General features: G+C 41.6%; 1 pseudogene; it reads left to right on the forward strand.

The window, feature by feature from the left end:
• Window positions 1–844: 844 nt before the first annotated feature.
• Window positions 845–12,435, forward strand: LOC134641630 (von Willebrand factor A domain-containing protein 5A-like; annotated as a pseudogene).
• Window positions 12,436–12,649: the final 214 nt, after the last annotated feature.

Consider the following 12,649-nt stretch of genomic DNA (forward strand, 5'->3'; position numbering starts at 1 on the left):
GTATACCTCTTGTGTCACCCCCAAGCAAACTGTACTGAGGTTTAACTCCAACTCCTCTTGGTGATGCAGCGCCAAGATGTATCATAGCCCCTCTATCTTTTTCTTCCTGTGGGAACATCAAATAGTTTTAAAACTCATATCCTCACATTAAATTGAAAATAATTAATGCTAACAGTAGAAAATCATTTTACCAGTCGTCCTGACTCAGCAGGCTGAGGCTCAGACGGAGCGTCTCTGAAAAATCAGAGACTGGCTGAAGCTCCTCCCCTAACTTTTCGTCAATTGACAGCAGGTACGCTACGATAAGCCCTTTAAAGTCCACCTGTGGAGGGTGTCTAACAACCCTTCGAGGTTTCCTATTTTCTGGAGCTGGAGCTCGGGAAGGAAGAAACCGCCGACGAGCTGCAAAGGTTTGGGGCAGGAAGGTATCCACAAATTTTTTACATGTTTGCTCCAATGCCCTAACCATTATGTTGGGCTCTCACCAGGCTGAAACCAGCGGCGACTTCTTTGTCTGCACAGATTAGATCATGAAATATTTATCACTCACATTTCTGTTGTTTGCAGCTGAAAATGAACAAGACTAAAGTACACTTTAAAGGGGAGAGCAAACCATGTATGTCTCTAAGTGTGTTTATTTAATTAACATACAAGTTTTCAATTCATCATAATAAGTCTTACTTAACCATTTACCTGAATCTGACTTCTCCTGTGAGGTGGAGAAGATGATGGAGGACATGGAGCAAAGGGGGGAGGAGGAGAGGGGCTATTAACTAAGGGCTGAGCTCCTCAGGAGTGCGACTGTCTCGAGGTGTTATTGAACTTCCTTCAGAGCTCAATGAAGATGCCGGGTTGAATTCCTGAGGTGAAGTAACGAGTCGCTGCTGCACCTGCTCCACCTCTAAAAGTGTTTCTCTAAAGGCTGTCAACAGCCACACTTGGTCCACTGCACCCGGATTCCGAGTGACCATTGAAAATCTGGTCACGGATCTGTTTTTTAAACGCTTCTACTGGTCTCAGAATTTCCTTAATTCGAGAAAGAGTGTCCGTCTTTCTCTGTATCTTTTCTATGTCTTCCGTTTTTCTCCAAAAAGTGGGGACAATCAGGTTAAAGGGGAAAAAAATTGAGTTGACTTTAAATTTTTTACAATTATTTTACAAAATTAGATTTACAATTTTACTGTGATAAACTAAACCATATTATACTTTCACACATCTAATCCTACAATATTTGGTTTTTAAATCAAAGTATTTTAACTTTATGGCATGACAACAGAAAGCATCAAAACATAAAAAGTGATGGGCTGTCTCAATATCTCAGTTACTGTAGTATCCTGCTATATGGTTTCTGTATTTATTATACAAATATTTCTCTGTCAGTTCCTCTGAAGAGCATTGAGGTGGAGCTGGAGGTGAGGGACCACGTGGCTACAGTGGTCTCCACTCTGAACTATGAGAACAAGGAGGACAAACCATTAGAGGCTGTTTTTGTCTTCCCTCTGCCTGGAGATGCTGCTGTCTGTCATTTCAGTGCTCAGATTGGACAGACACAGATTGTAGCTGAGCTGAAGGAGAAACAGAAGGTGAGCTGGACAGTAAATATAACCTGATTATAAGTGAGATTCAAAATAAACACAGTGAATGTCACTGACATGTGTCACCTGTGCTTCAGGCTCGTGAGGAGTATGATGATGCTCTGAGCTCCGGTCAGCAGGCCTTCCTATTGGAGGAGAGTGATGAGAGTCCAGATATATTCTCTCTGAGTGTGGGCAGTCTGCCTCCAGGAGAGAGCGCCTCCATCAGGTTGGAGTACGTCACTGAGCTGGCTGTGCAGGCTGATGATGGTCTGAGGTTCTGTCTGCCTGCTGTGCTCAACCCTCGATACCAACCTCAGGGTAGGACAACTTCAGAATACTTGGACCAGAAATAATGATCTTCCTGTTTTTGCCAGTTGCTGTAAGGCCTGAATGCAGAACCAGATATGCAACTGTTACCACATACAGGAAAACACAGACAGTGAGAAAAATCTAAAAGATAATTAGGTCAAGTTTCAAGTTGATTTTCCGCAAGAAAAAGAGGAAACTTCTCATCACATTGTGATTGTCAAATATAAAAAGGTGTGAAAAAGAAATGTTTCAGTCCAGTGAAAAACTTAAGTAGTGCATCCTCAGAGAAATTGCAAAAAGCCCAAAAGCTGTATCTCAGACTCTACAGGCCTCAGCTAGCATATCAAATGTTAGATTTCAAGGTATCAGAATAAAACTGAACAAGTGTGGCTTCTTTTGTAGGGGTTGCAGGAGAAAACTTCCTGTCTCAAAAAGAAATTGGCAGCATAGCTTATGTTTTCAAAGTTGTACCTGAACCAATCGCAAGACTTCTAGAACGATGCCCTTCTGACAAACAAACAAACCCAAAACTGGAGATATTTGACCATAATGCATAGCATCACACTTGGAGAAAAACAACCCCAACATATCAGCACAAACACATTCATAAAAATGTCATGTAGAAAAGGTGAGGATTTGGGCTTACTAAGCTTACTTAGCTCTTAAATGGTGGGACTGGTGTGTTTAGTTTTGACAGGACTGTATTTGTCAGATTATAAACTTTTTGTGAAAAAGTTGATGCAGTGTGCAAACACAGACTCTCCCTCTCGTCATGATTTTATATCATTTAATGGTTTTTAACTAAGTAAGAAAATGTTATGTGGAGTTTGCCTTATTTTTCCAAAAGTTAGATCATAAAGAGGATTATAATTACTTAACACTCACTAACTCTCGCTGACATTAAATTTTATATCCCCTTATAAGGTTTCGGGGTTTTTTTGTTGTTGTTTTTTTAAATTAAGGAATAGGCACTAAAAATGAATTTTAGGTTTTCATCATTATACCGATATGGTTCATTATACCATCCATAAGTTATAAAAGTCAACAGTATTTGTGGACCTTTTTTAAAAAAAAAAAAATATTATATGGCTGGATTTTGTGTTATTTTATCAACAGCTTATCAAGCTTAAACGTGCTGCTGTTGTTTGGTGTGACATCAGCTGATTTCCAATTTCTGGTGCAAAGTGGGTGATAAACAAAGAGACGGGACTTGCAACAGAAAAGCCGATCAGCTGATCATTGATCAGTTTCATGATTGGAGTCGCAACAGGAGAGGGAGGGGGAGAGAATGAGAGAAGAACACGTAGCTGCGCAGCATAAAGACAGAATAACTCCAGCTTTATGTCTTTTTTTAATTCTAGCTGAAGTACAGGACAAACTGCGTTCCTTTTCACCTCAATACCATTTTATGAGGGGCCGTACAAGCCAAAATTCATTCTTTCACTCTCACACACATACATTCTTCTTTCACACACATATACTTTCACTCTCACATACATATATTCTTCTGTCAGACACACGTATTGTCACTCTCACATACATATATTCTTCTTTCACATACATATACTTTCACTCTCACATAGTATTATTTTAGTTTTTATATTTAGATATTTTTATTCTCATATTTACACATATTTAACACACACATTGCAATATTGTGCTCTCTTATACATGTATTTTAATGTACATATTTACAAATTTTCACTCTAACACACATGCATTTTCATTTATGCATTCCTACATTTTGCTCTCATTTACATGCATTCAATATGCATTTAATCTCACAAATAATATATGTATGTAAGAAGAGAATGCATGCATGTCTGAAGAAAACATATGTATGCAAGAGAATAATGTGTGTGAATGAAAGAGTATAGTGGAAATGGAAGGAGTTTAATGGAAACGGAAGGCTGGGTGTCTGTACTGCTGTGATTGGCTGAGAAGCACGCGCGGGTCATTTTCAAGTGTCTGACAGCATGGAGGGGGGAGAAGAAACTCGAGTTCTTCAGCAAGCTATCGGGGTGTTAAGAAATATTTTATCATCTCCTGAAACGGTCACATCGTTGTCCTCGTCACTTGATCGAGATGAGACAGTTGAGCCCAACTGCACCCAGTGTTACCCACAGCACGGTGGAAAGTGAAACTTTAAATATCTGCTTGATTCATCAAGACATCACATATTTCCATAAGTGCTCTAACGTTTTCGGAGATGCCTGTTACCCACCAGCTGACCGGGTGGTCACTCGGGTTAAACATAATATATAAAGCTCAACTGACAAAAAATCACCAACTACACCACCAGGTATTATAGGAAAAACCATAAAGCCTTTGAACTAAAACAAACGCTGTTGTGACAGTGATGTACACTGTCTTGTTGGTATATATGCATGATTTGTATCACCTTCATGTTTCCAAACCGATACCATGAGCAGCAGCTTTTACAGCTGTGGCTCCAGCAAACATCAACTGATACTAGAAATTAATTTTAAATAAATTCTAACAACAGCTGATCAAGCTTGAACGTGCTGTTGTTGTTTAGCGCAACATCCGCTGGTTTCCTGTTTCTGGCGCAAAGTGGGAGATAAACAAACAAGAGAGACGATCAGCTGATCATTGATCGGTTACATGATTGAAGTAGCAACAGGAGAGGGAGGGAGAGAGAATGAGGGGAGAAGAGGCAGCTGTGCAACGTAAAGACAGAATAACTCCAGCTTTGTCTTTTTTTTTTCATTCTAGCTGAAGTCCGGGACTAATCGCGTTCCTTTTCCCCTCAATACGGATGTATTGTAATTGGTCCAGCCCAGAGTTGATCATGACCAGTTGGCTAATCCACCACCTTTCATTGTTTATACTGTTACAAAAACAAACAAACATAAAAATGAAAAATCACCATCGGCCCACCAGGCAAATGCCCGGTATGCCCAATGGCCAGTACAGCCATGCGGTCAGCTGGTGGGTAACAGGCATCTCCGAAAACATTAGAGCACTTATGGAAATATGTGATGTCTTGATGAATCGAGCAGGTATTTGAAGTTTACACAGCACCATTCTCGCATGAAAAATAACTTAAAAGTTTATTTTGTGACCCAGAAAGAGTAATATTTCAAACTCCGCCACTCTGTGTTCCTCCACCACTGCCTCGTTTGAGTTTTGGACGAAATGGATTCTGGTATATTGGATTTCGTCATTTTGAGCTGATTGGAGACCAGAACAGCCAATCAAATATTTTTGCATCCAAGTCTGTGATCTGCTACTTGGCTCGTTGAAGCTACCCGGGTGTGTGCTGGTCTAAAAAGTTCCCTCATCTCACTTTCCACCGTGCTGTGGGTAACACTGGGTGCAGTTGAGCCCGTCTCATCTCGATCAAGTGACGAGGACAACGATGTGACCGTTTCAGGAGATGATAAAATATTTCTTAACACCCCGATAGCTTGCTGAAGAACTCGAGTTTCTTCTCCCCCCTCCATGCTGTCAGACACTTGAAAATGACCCGCGCGTGCTTCTCAGCCAATCACAGCAGTACAGACACCCAGCCTTCCGTTTCCATTAAACTCCTTCTGTTTCCACTATACTCTTTCATTCACACACATTATTCTCTTGCATACATATATTTTCTTCAGACATGCATGCATTCTCTTCTTACATACATATATTATTTGTGAGATTAAATGCATATTGAATGCATGTAAATGAGAGCAAAATGTAGGAATGCATAAATGAAAATGCATGTGTGTTAGAGTGAAAATTTGTAAATATGTACATTAAAATACATGTATAAGAGAGCACAATATTGCAATGTGTGTGTTAAATATGTGTAAATATGAGAATAAAAATATCTAAATATAAAACTATGTGAGAGTGAAAGTATATGTATGTGAAAGAAGAATATATGTATGTGAGAGTGAAAGAATGAATTTTGGCTTGTACGGCCCCTCATACCATTTTGTTTCTGTTTGTCTGTGATGAGATTGCTTTCAGAGCTGTTGCCCAAGCAAGAGGGAGGGTGCATCCAACTTCCTCGGCTGTAATTGGTCCAGCCCAGAGTCGATCATGGCCAATTGGCCAATCCACCACCTTTAATTGTTTATACCGTTACAAAAACAAACAAAAAAAAAAAACAAATGCTCGGTATGCCCGATGGACAGTCCAGCTGTGATAAGATATCTTTCCGCTGTTAGACAACATGTTGCCTTTGGATGATTCTGCAAAACTCCAGGTTATGTTTGATCTAATTTGTGTGTTTGTCATGGCAGTAAGAGTGTAGAGTATGGTGAGAAGACCATGGAGGAGGCTCTGAAGAAAGCTGAGCAGATGGAGGTTGATCTTGGAGGAACAGAGATCCTGGAGCCCCTCAAACATATTTACAGCCAGCAGAGGTGGGGAACACCAAAGAAGTGATCGATCTGGTGAAGAAGAACTCAGGTTCTCGCAGGAAAAACAAGTAAATGATGATGACTTGTGCTGTGTACCAAACCTGTGTATTTTAAAAACAGCTGTTGTATTCTCACAAACCAGAAAAACACAACTATATCTACACAGTTTCTAGAATGTCCAACATGTCCTCTGTGAAAACTGTTGTATTGCAGGTGTTTCTCTTTTGGGATTGGGGAAGGGGCCAGCTCTGCTCTCATCAATGGGATGGCCAAGGAAGGAGAAGGTCACGCTCAGTTCATCACAGGGACTGACAGGATGCAACCAAAAGTAAGACATTGAATACAATTACAGGTCAAGTTAAACATTACAGCAGCAGCAGATACATATTTGAGATCAGACCTGCAGTGAGTAAAATGTCTGTTCCAGCTGTTTGTGTATATTTGGAGAGTTTTTCATTAATATTCAGGTGATGCAGTCGCTGCGATTTGCTCTGCAGCCAGCTGTGGTCGACATTTCAGTCACATGGGATTTACCAAAGAAAGTGTCTGTCACTGTCCACCAATCACAACACTTTTCCAGTGATAGGTTTGTAGCTTAAACCTATTCGCTGGAACGTTCAAGACAATTGAACTACACAGCAAAAAGCATTGAAGACCAAGCAGAGCTCTTTATGATTCTCGTATACGAGGAAGACCAACTGGACAAACGCCGTTCCTTCGCTTGACCCCAGTTGCCCTTGTCTGCTCCCCCATAACACTGCTCTTTTATTAAGGTTACATGAATATACAGTTTCATTAACATATGACGAATACACACACACAAAGAGCACCTTGTCTGTGCGTGTGGGGGGGGGGGGGGGGGGGGGGGGTGTCAGTGTGTGACCCTATAAACGACTTCCCTAAACCTGCTGGTCTGGAAGTCCAGCAGTTCATCTAAACAAAAGGCACTTAGAGTAAAACAGATATAGATGTGTTTGCTATACTGTGGAGGTAAGAAATAACGACACGAGAGGTCCCTGTGTCTCACTCCAACTGTTTATTCACACACTGTCTCTCAGAACTTAAGATACAGTAAGCGCCAAAATCTCCACCCAGCTCTTCCCTTCAACTTGGGTGTGAGTGGAGCCATCTGGTGGTCCGCCACACATACCCCCCCTTAAACACATCAAGGCGCCTCTGGAGCAGTTCTTTATACCCGGCAAACGTTTCGATCATGTGCATGTCGATCTGGTGGGTCCTCTGCCGCCGTCACAAGGTTTTACGCACCTTTTGACAGTTGTTGACCGGACCACCAGGTGGCCGGAGGCAGTCCCCCTGGCATCCACTACTGCAGCAGTGGTGGCCAGGGCATTTTTGTCAACCTGGGTCTCGCGTTTCGGCCCGCCCGCGGACATTACGTCAGACAGAGGCCCCCAGTTCATTTCCGAGCTTTGGTCGGCCATGGCTGATGGACTGGGGGCTAAAGTCCACCGCACAACCGCATACAACCCGCAAGCTAATGGGATGTGTGAACGGTTCCACCGGTCGCTTAAGGCTGCTTTTCGTGCCTCCTTACAAGATGGCAATTGGGTTGACCGCCTCCCGTGGGTTTTGCTTGGGCTGCGCTGTGCGGTTAAGGAGGATCTCGGCGCTTCCCCAGCTGAGCTAGTGTTTGGTCAGCCCCTCCGCGTGCCTGGAGAATTCTTGCCTGAGAACCCTCCCCCCTGTTTCGATCCATCAGTACTATCGCTCAACCCACTTTTGCGCTCGCTTCGGGTTCCTGGTCCTGTGCACCATTGCGTGCCTGACACTTTTGTTCCAAAGACTTTAGAGACTGCTAAGTTTGTTTTTGTCAGGCACAATGCCCACAAGACACCGCTGCGGCCGCTGTATGACGGCCCATTCAGGGTTGTCGAACCGGGCCAGAAACATTTCGTTTTGGATTTTGGGGGTCGAAGGGAGACTGTGTGTGTTGACAGACTTAAGCCTGCACATGTTCTTCCGGACAGTAATGTAGTGCCGGCCCAGGCCCCTCGTCGTGGCCGCCCTCCTTCAATGGGGTTGACAGACTCTGGTTTCCCCCGCAGGACTACCCCCGGACCACCAACGTTTGAGCCTCCTTCTGCCTTTCCTGCTCGCCTTCACCAGCCTCGTTCACAGGATGGGCCTTCCTCTGCCTGTTCTCTCCCTCCCAGGTTCAGTCGTTCGGGTCGTTTGCTTAGGCCCAGGGTCCTGGACTGAATAGAGACCTAACTGTGTGTTCAAGGGGGGGTATGTGTCATATATCAGCAAGAAAAGATACGACCTCTTCCCATGACCTTAAGATTGTGAGTGTGCATGCCAGAACACTCTGGAATGCACACGAAGTCTTTGCGACTCCTAAGGATCACACATCCTATCACTACACAATCAATTATACACCTCTAAGCATATATGATTTCTAAGCATAAATGACAATCAACAATATAAACCTGACATCCAGGGTCAGAGGTCACTGATTTATGCCCAGCTCACTGGACAGGTAGGAGCAGCAGCCTCTCATGTTGTTGTTTAGGTATTTGATGACAGTGATTAACGTGACTTCTAACACTGTAATTCTGTGTCAGAGCTCAGAGGCAGCAGAGGGCTGTGTGATGCTGAAGTAGAGCCTGGCAGGTCATCGCTCTGAGAACCAGCTGCACTTCAGTCTCAGACCTGCAGAGGACACTGGGTACAACAGAGTTTAATAAAGACGGGTTTGTTTTGTTGATCATGTCCTTACATATGCTGAGTTTCAGATGGTAGCAGATTGTGAGGAAAATGAGACTATTTACAGAAAACAGTTTCCTGATTCTATTTATCTTCAGTCTTAAACACATCTCAGTGAAGTCATTTCCTAATTGTACAGGAAAGATAGAGGTGGCAAAGGAAAACGGTTATAGTGAGGTTTATGTGAGTCTGTAAACTAAGGAAAGAGGAAAGAATTTGTATTGATTAGAGTGATTAAGAAATGGGAATATACTACCAACTGAAGAGAGTGTGCTCAGAAGATGGAAGGAATACTGAAAAAAAAATGAGAGACATTACAAATGGAGGAAAGGCAGTAAATGTCACGGTTCTGGGTCATTTTGACCCAACATTTTGAGTTTCTTATGTTGTGGTTTGATTTTGTATTTTGGGTTATGTTCTTGATCTCTTGTCGGGCTTTGATGATGATGATGATGATTATTATTTAGTCTGTTTCAGTTTATTGTGGTTAAGGGTTTTGTTCTTAGGTTTTGTGTCTCGTGTTTACTGCAGGTTTAGTTTAAGGCCTTGTGAATTGTTTCTTGTTTCCTGTTTTATTGTGAAGGTCCGTGTCTCATGTGAGTGAATTCAGTTTTGCTTCCCCTGTCTCGTCTTGTCAATTACTTCCAGCTGTGTTCCCCACCTGTGTGTAATCTCCCTGTGTTCTTCTGTGTGTATTTAAGTCGTGTCTATTCATGTGCTAGTTGCTGTTCAGTCTCCTGTTTATTCTCTGTGTGCTTTCCCTGCCATCCACCTTCTTATGCCTCTGCTCACCTTCCTTCATGTTTGCTGTTTAGTAGTTTAGTTTTTCCCAGTTTAGATTATCTTTAGTTCCGTTTTGCCATTTTTTCACCTTGTGCTTTACTTTACAATAAACCACCTTCACATCTCAGCGAGTGCCTGCGTGTGGATCCTGATTGATTTTCTCCACACGGCTCATCCCCTTGGCCGTGACAGTAAATCACAATATGCAGAGAATTAGTAAGGATGAAAAAAGGGCAACTATGAAGAGTGGAGAGGTGCTTGGTCCAAACGACATACCTGTGGAGGTATGGAGGTGTGTAGGAGAGAGGGCGGTGGACTTTTTAAGCAGGTTGTTTAACTCAATCTTGGGCAGTGAGAGAACGCCTTAGGAATGAGGATGTGTACTGGTGCCAACTTTCAAGGGGAGGAAGAAACTGTTGACGAGGTGCCAAAGCATGTGTAGTGTCTGTCTTATCTTCTGATGGTTCTTACTTTATCTTATAATTAAAATAACCATACTTGGGATGGGCAGGCGATTGTTTTCATGTGTCTGTTCATTAGAAACAACAATGGTAAAACCATCATCTACCTCCGCTGACTTGTTTATTTCCCACATAAACATTTCACATTAAAGACGGGTAGAGTTTGGTGTCATCAACATAACAGAGAAAATTGATATTAAATGTGTAGGAGAGATGACCAGTTGGAAGTAGCCAGATAAGAAATGGTAGAGGTCCCTGAGGACACCAGTAGGAAGTGGAAATGGCTGGAATTTGACATTTTTGAGTTGAATTAACTGAGTGCAGCTGAAGAGAGGACGAACTAGTTCAGGTGTGTGTCAGTAATATCAAGTAAGGTTTGTTATACCTGCATCGTTTATATTGTGAAAGCTCTAATTTTGATAACAGAGTTAATGGCATATTTCAACTCTGAAGCAAGTTTTCACATTTGATTTTGATTTTAATCCTCTGTAGACCGCTATCTTCAATCATGTTATCATTGTGAGTCTTAACCAAGTGGTGGATTAGCCTCCACCTCTGAAAAGGATAGAGTGGAGTGAAAAACAGAAAAGTCAGTGATGTACTAATGTAGCAAAAGTAGGAAACATTAGAACTGTAAATGTTTTCTTCCTTGTCTGCAGATTAACAGTCCACAGGTTGGGTGCTCGCACTCTGATTCGTTCCCTGAAGATGAAGGAGAGAGAGCTCAGAGGACAGCAAGATGGAGTGAAGGAGAAGGTGGTGCAGCTCAGTGTCCAATCATGAGTGAGCAGTTCTTTCACTGCCTTCATTGCTGTCAACAAAGGCGATCCAAGGACCTCTGCACCGCAGACATATTCTACCACCCTGTGAGGGTTTTTTTTTTTTTAAAGCAAAAAAAGCAATACCATGAAACTGTTAATAGCAGGATGTCAGAGTCAATAGAGAGGACTCAGAAGAGCAACTTAAAATCAAACTATTCATGTAGTAGGTGTTTCTTTGCCAATGTCTTTTCCCTGCATTAGAAAGTAATAAGCCAAATGGAAGTACAACACACATCTATGCATTTCTATAAAAACTGACCTGCCCTGAACTCATACTCTCTCTCTCTCTCTTTGTTTTTCCTTAAAGTGATGGCTGTCCATTCTTCCTTTAAAAGGTGTAAATATAAACCTGAATGAATGGGAGTAGAAACTGTGTGTGTGCATGAAGACATGCTTGTGTCGCTGTGATTTAACAGATTTATACATGTAGCAGAGTGATAATCATATATAATAATCATTGAATAGTAATAATATTATTGAACAGGTTAAACATTTAGATATTACAAAAAGTTGCAAAAAAGCAAAAAATAATACACACAGCTGTGAAGTCAGCTGCACATGAATAACATCAGTACAATGACAACTTTAATCAGAGTGAGTTCAGAAGATCCAAAAGTGAGACACTAAAAACAAGCTAGTGAAAGCAAAAAGTGACTTTGAAAAATTTATTTCAAGGAATTCAAACACTGATAGGAAAAAACTAAACATGAGAAGAATGGCAATCCTGCAGCGACCAATCAAAGAAGATTGTAATGGCTGCATTGTAAAGAAGTGAGTGAAGAAAGCTGAATTTTTTTTAGTTTTTCTGAGATATGCAGAGTTTTAACGAACAATTTGAACATTATTATTCATTTACATTATTTGTTCTCAACAGAGATGGGCAGTAATGCGTTACAAGTAACGTGTTAGTGTAATCTGATTACAGGCACTTGCCCTGGTGGCCATTCTTTCAGTGGGCATTTCTCAACAACAACTACAAACACTAGTGAAGTGAATGGGCATTTAATTAAAAAATGAAACATTTAATTCAATAATTAATGGCATATTTAATTAATTCATTTGGTCACTCCTGGCCCTCCACACCTCACTGCCATGATTGTTTGTGTAGTTATTGGATTCTAAAACTACTAGAATAGAATAGAAAACACATAAGATGCAGTCTCTGTTTTTTCTTCACCTTATTGATTTGAACTGAACTGAAATAAATCCGTTCTTTTCTGTATGGCAATGACCAGGACCTGTCCCAGCTGTCTCTGGTGGATTCAGTATTGTCTCCAATGTTTCTGATAACTTCCAGTTTGGGAAGTTTCCCATGCAGGTGAGGAATGCAGTGACTGGCAGACTACCCCTCCTTGATTTAGGACCCATGCCAAACACTGAGTAAAGAGTTCCTTGCATTAAACCTGCATAGCTGTTTTCACATTTATAACAAATCACCCAAGTGACCGGCCGTGATCGTATAGTTAGTGCTCTGAGTTGTTGCCTAAACAACCCCTCTTCAAATCTGAGTTACAGCAGAGAGAATATGGCACTGAAGCAATGACGACAGCTTTAATAACCTATTTCATCTTCAATTATTCTTGTATGAAATTCTCTTA

This window comes from Pelmatolapia mariae, linkage group LG14 (assembly GCF_036321145.2).
Source record: "Pelmatolapia mariae isolate MD_Pm_ZW linkage group LG14, Pm_UMD_F_2, whole genome shotgun sequence".
NCBI lineage: Eukaryota > Metazoa > Chordata > Actinopteri > Cichliformes > Cichlidae > Pelmatolapia > Pelmatolapia mariae.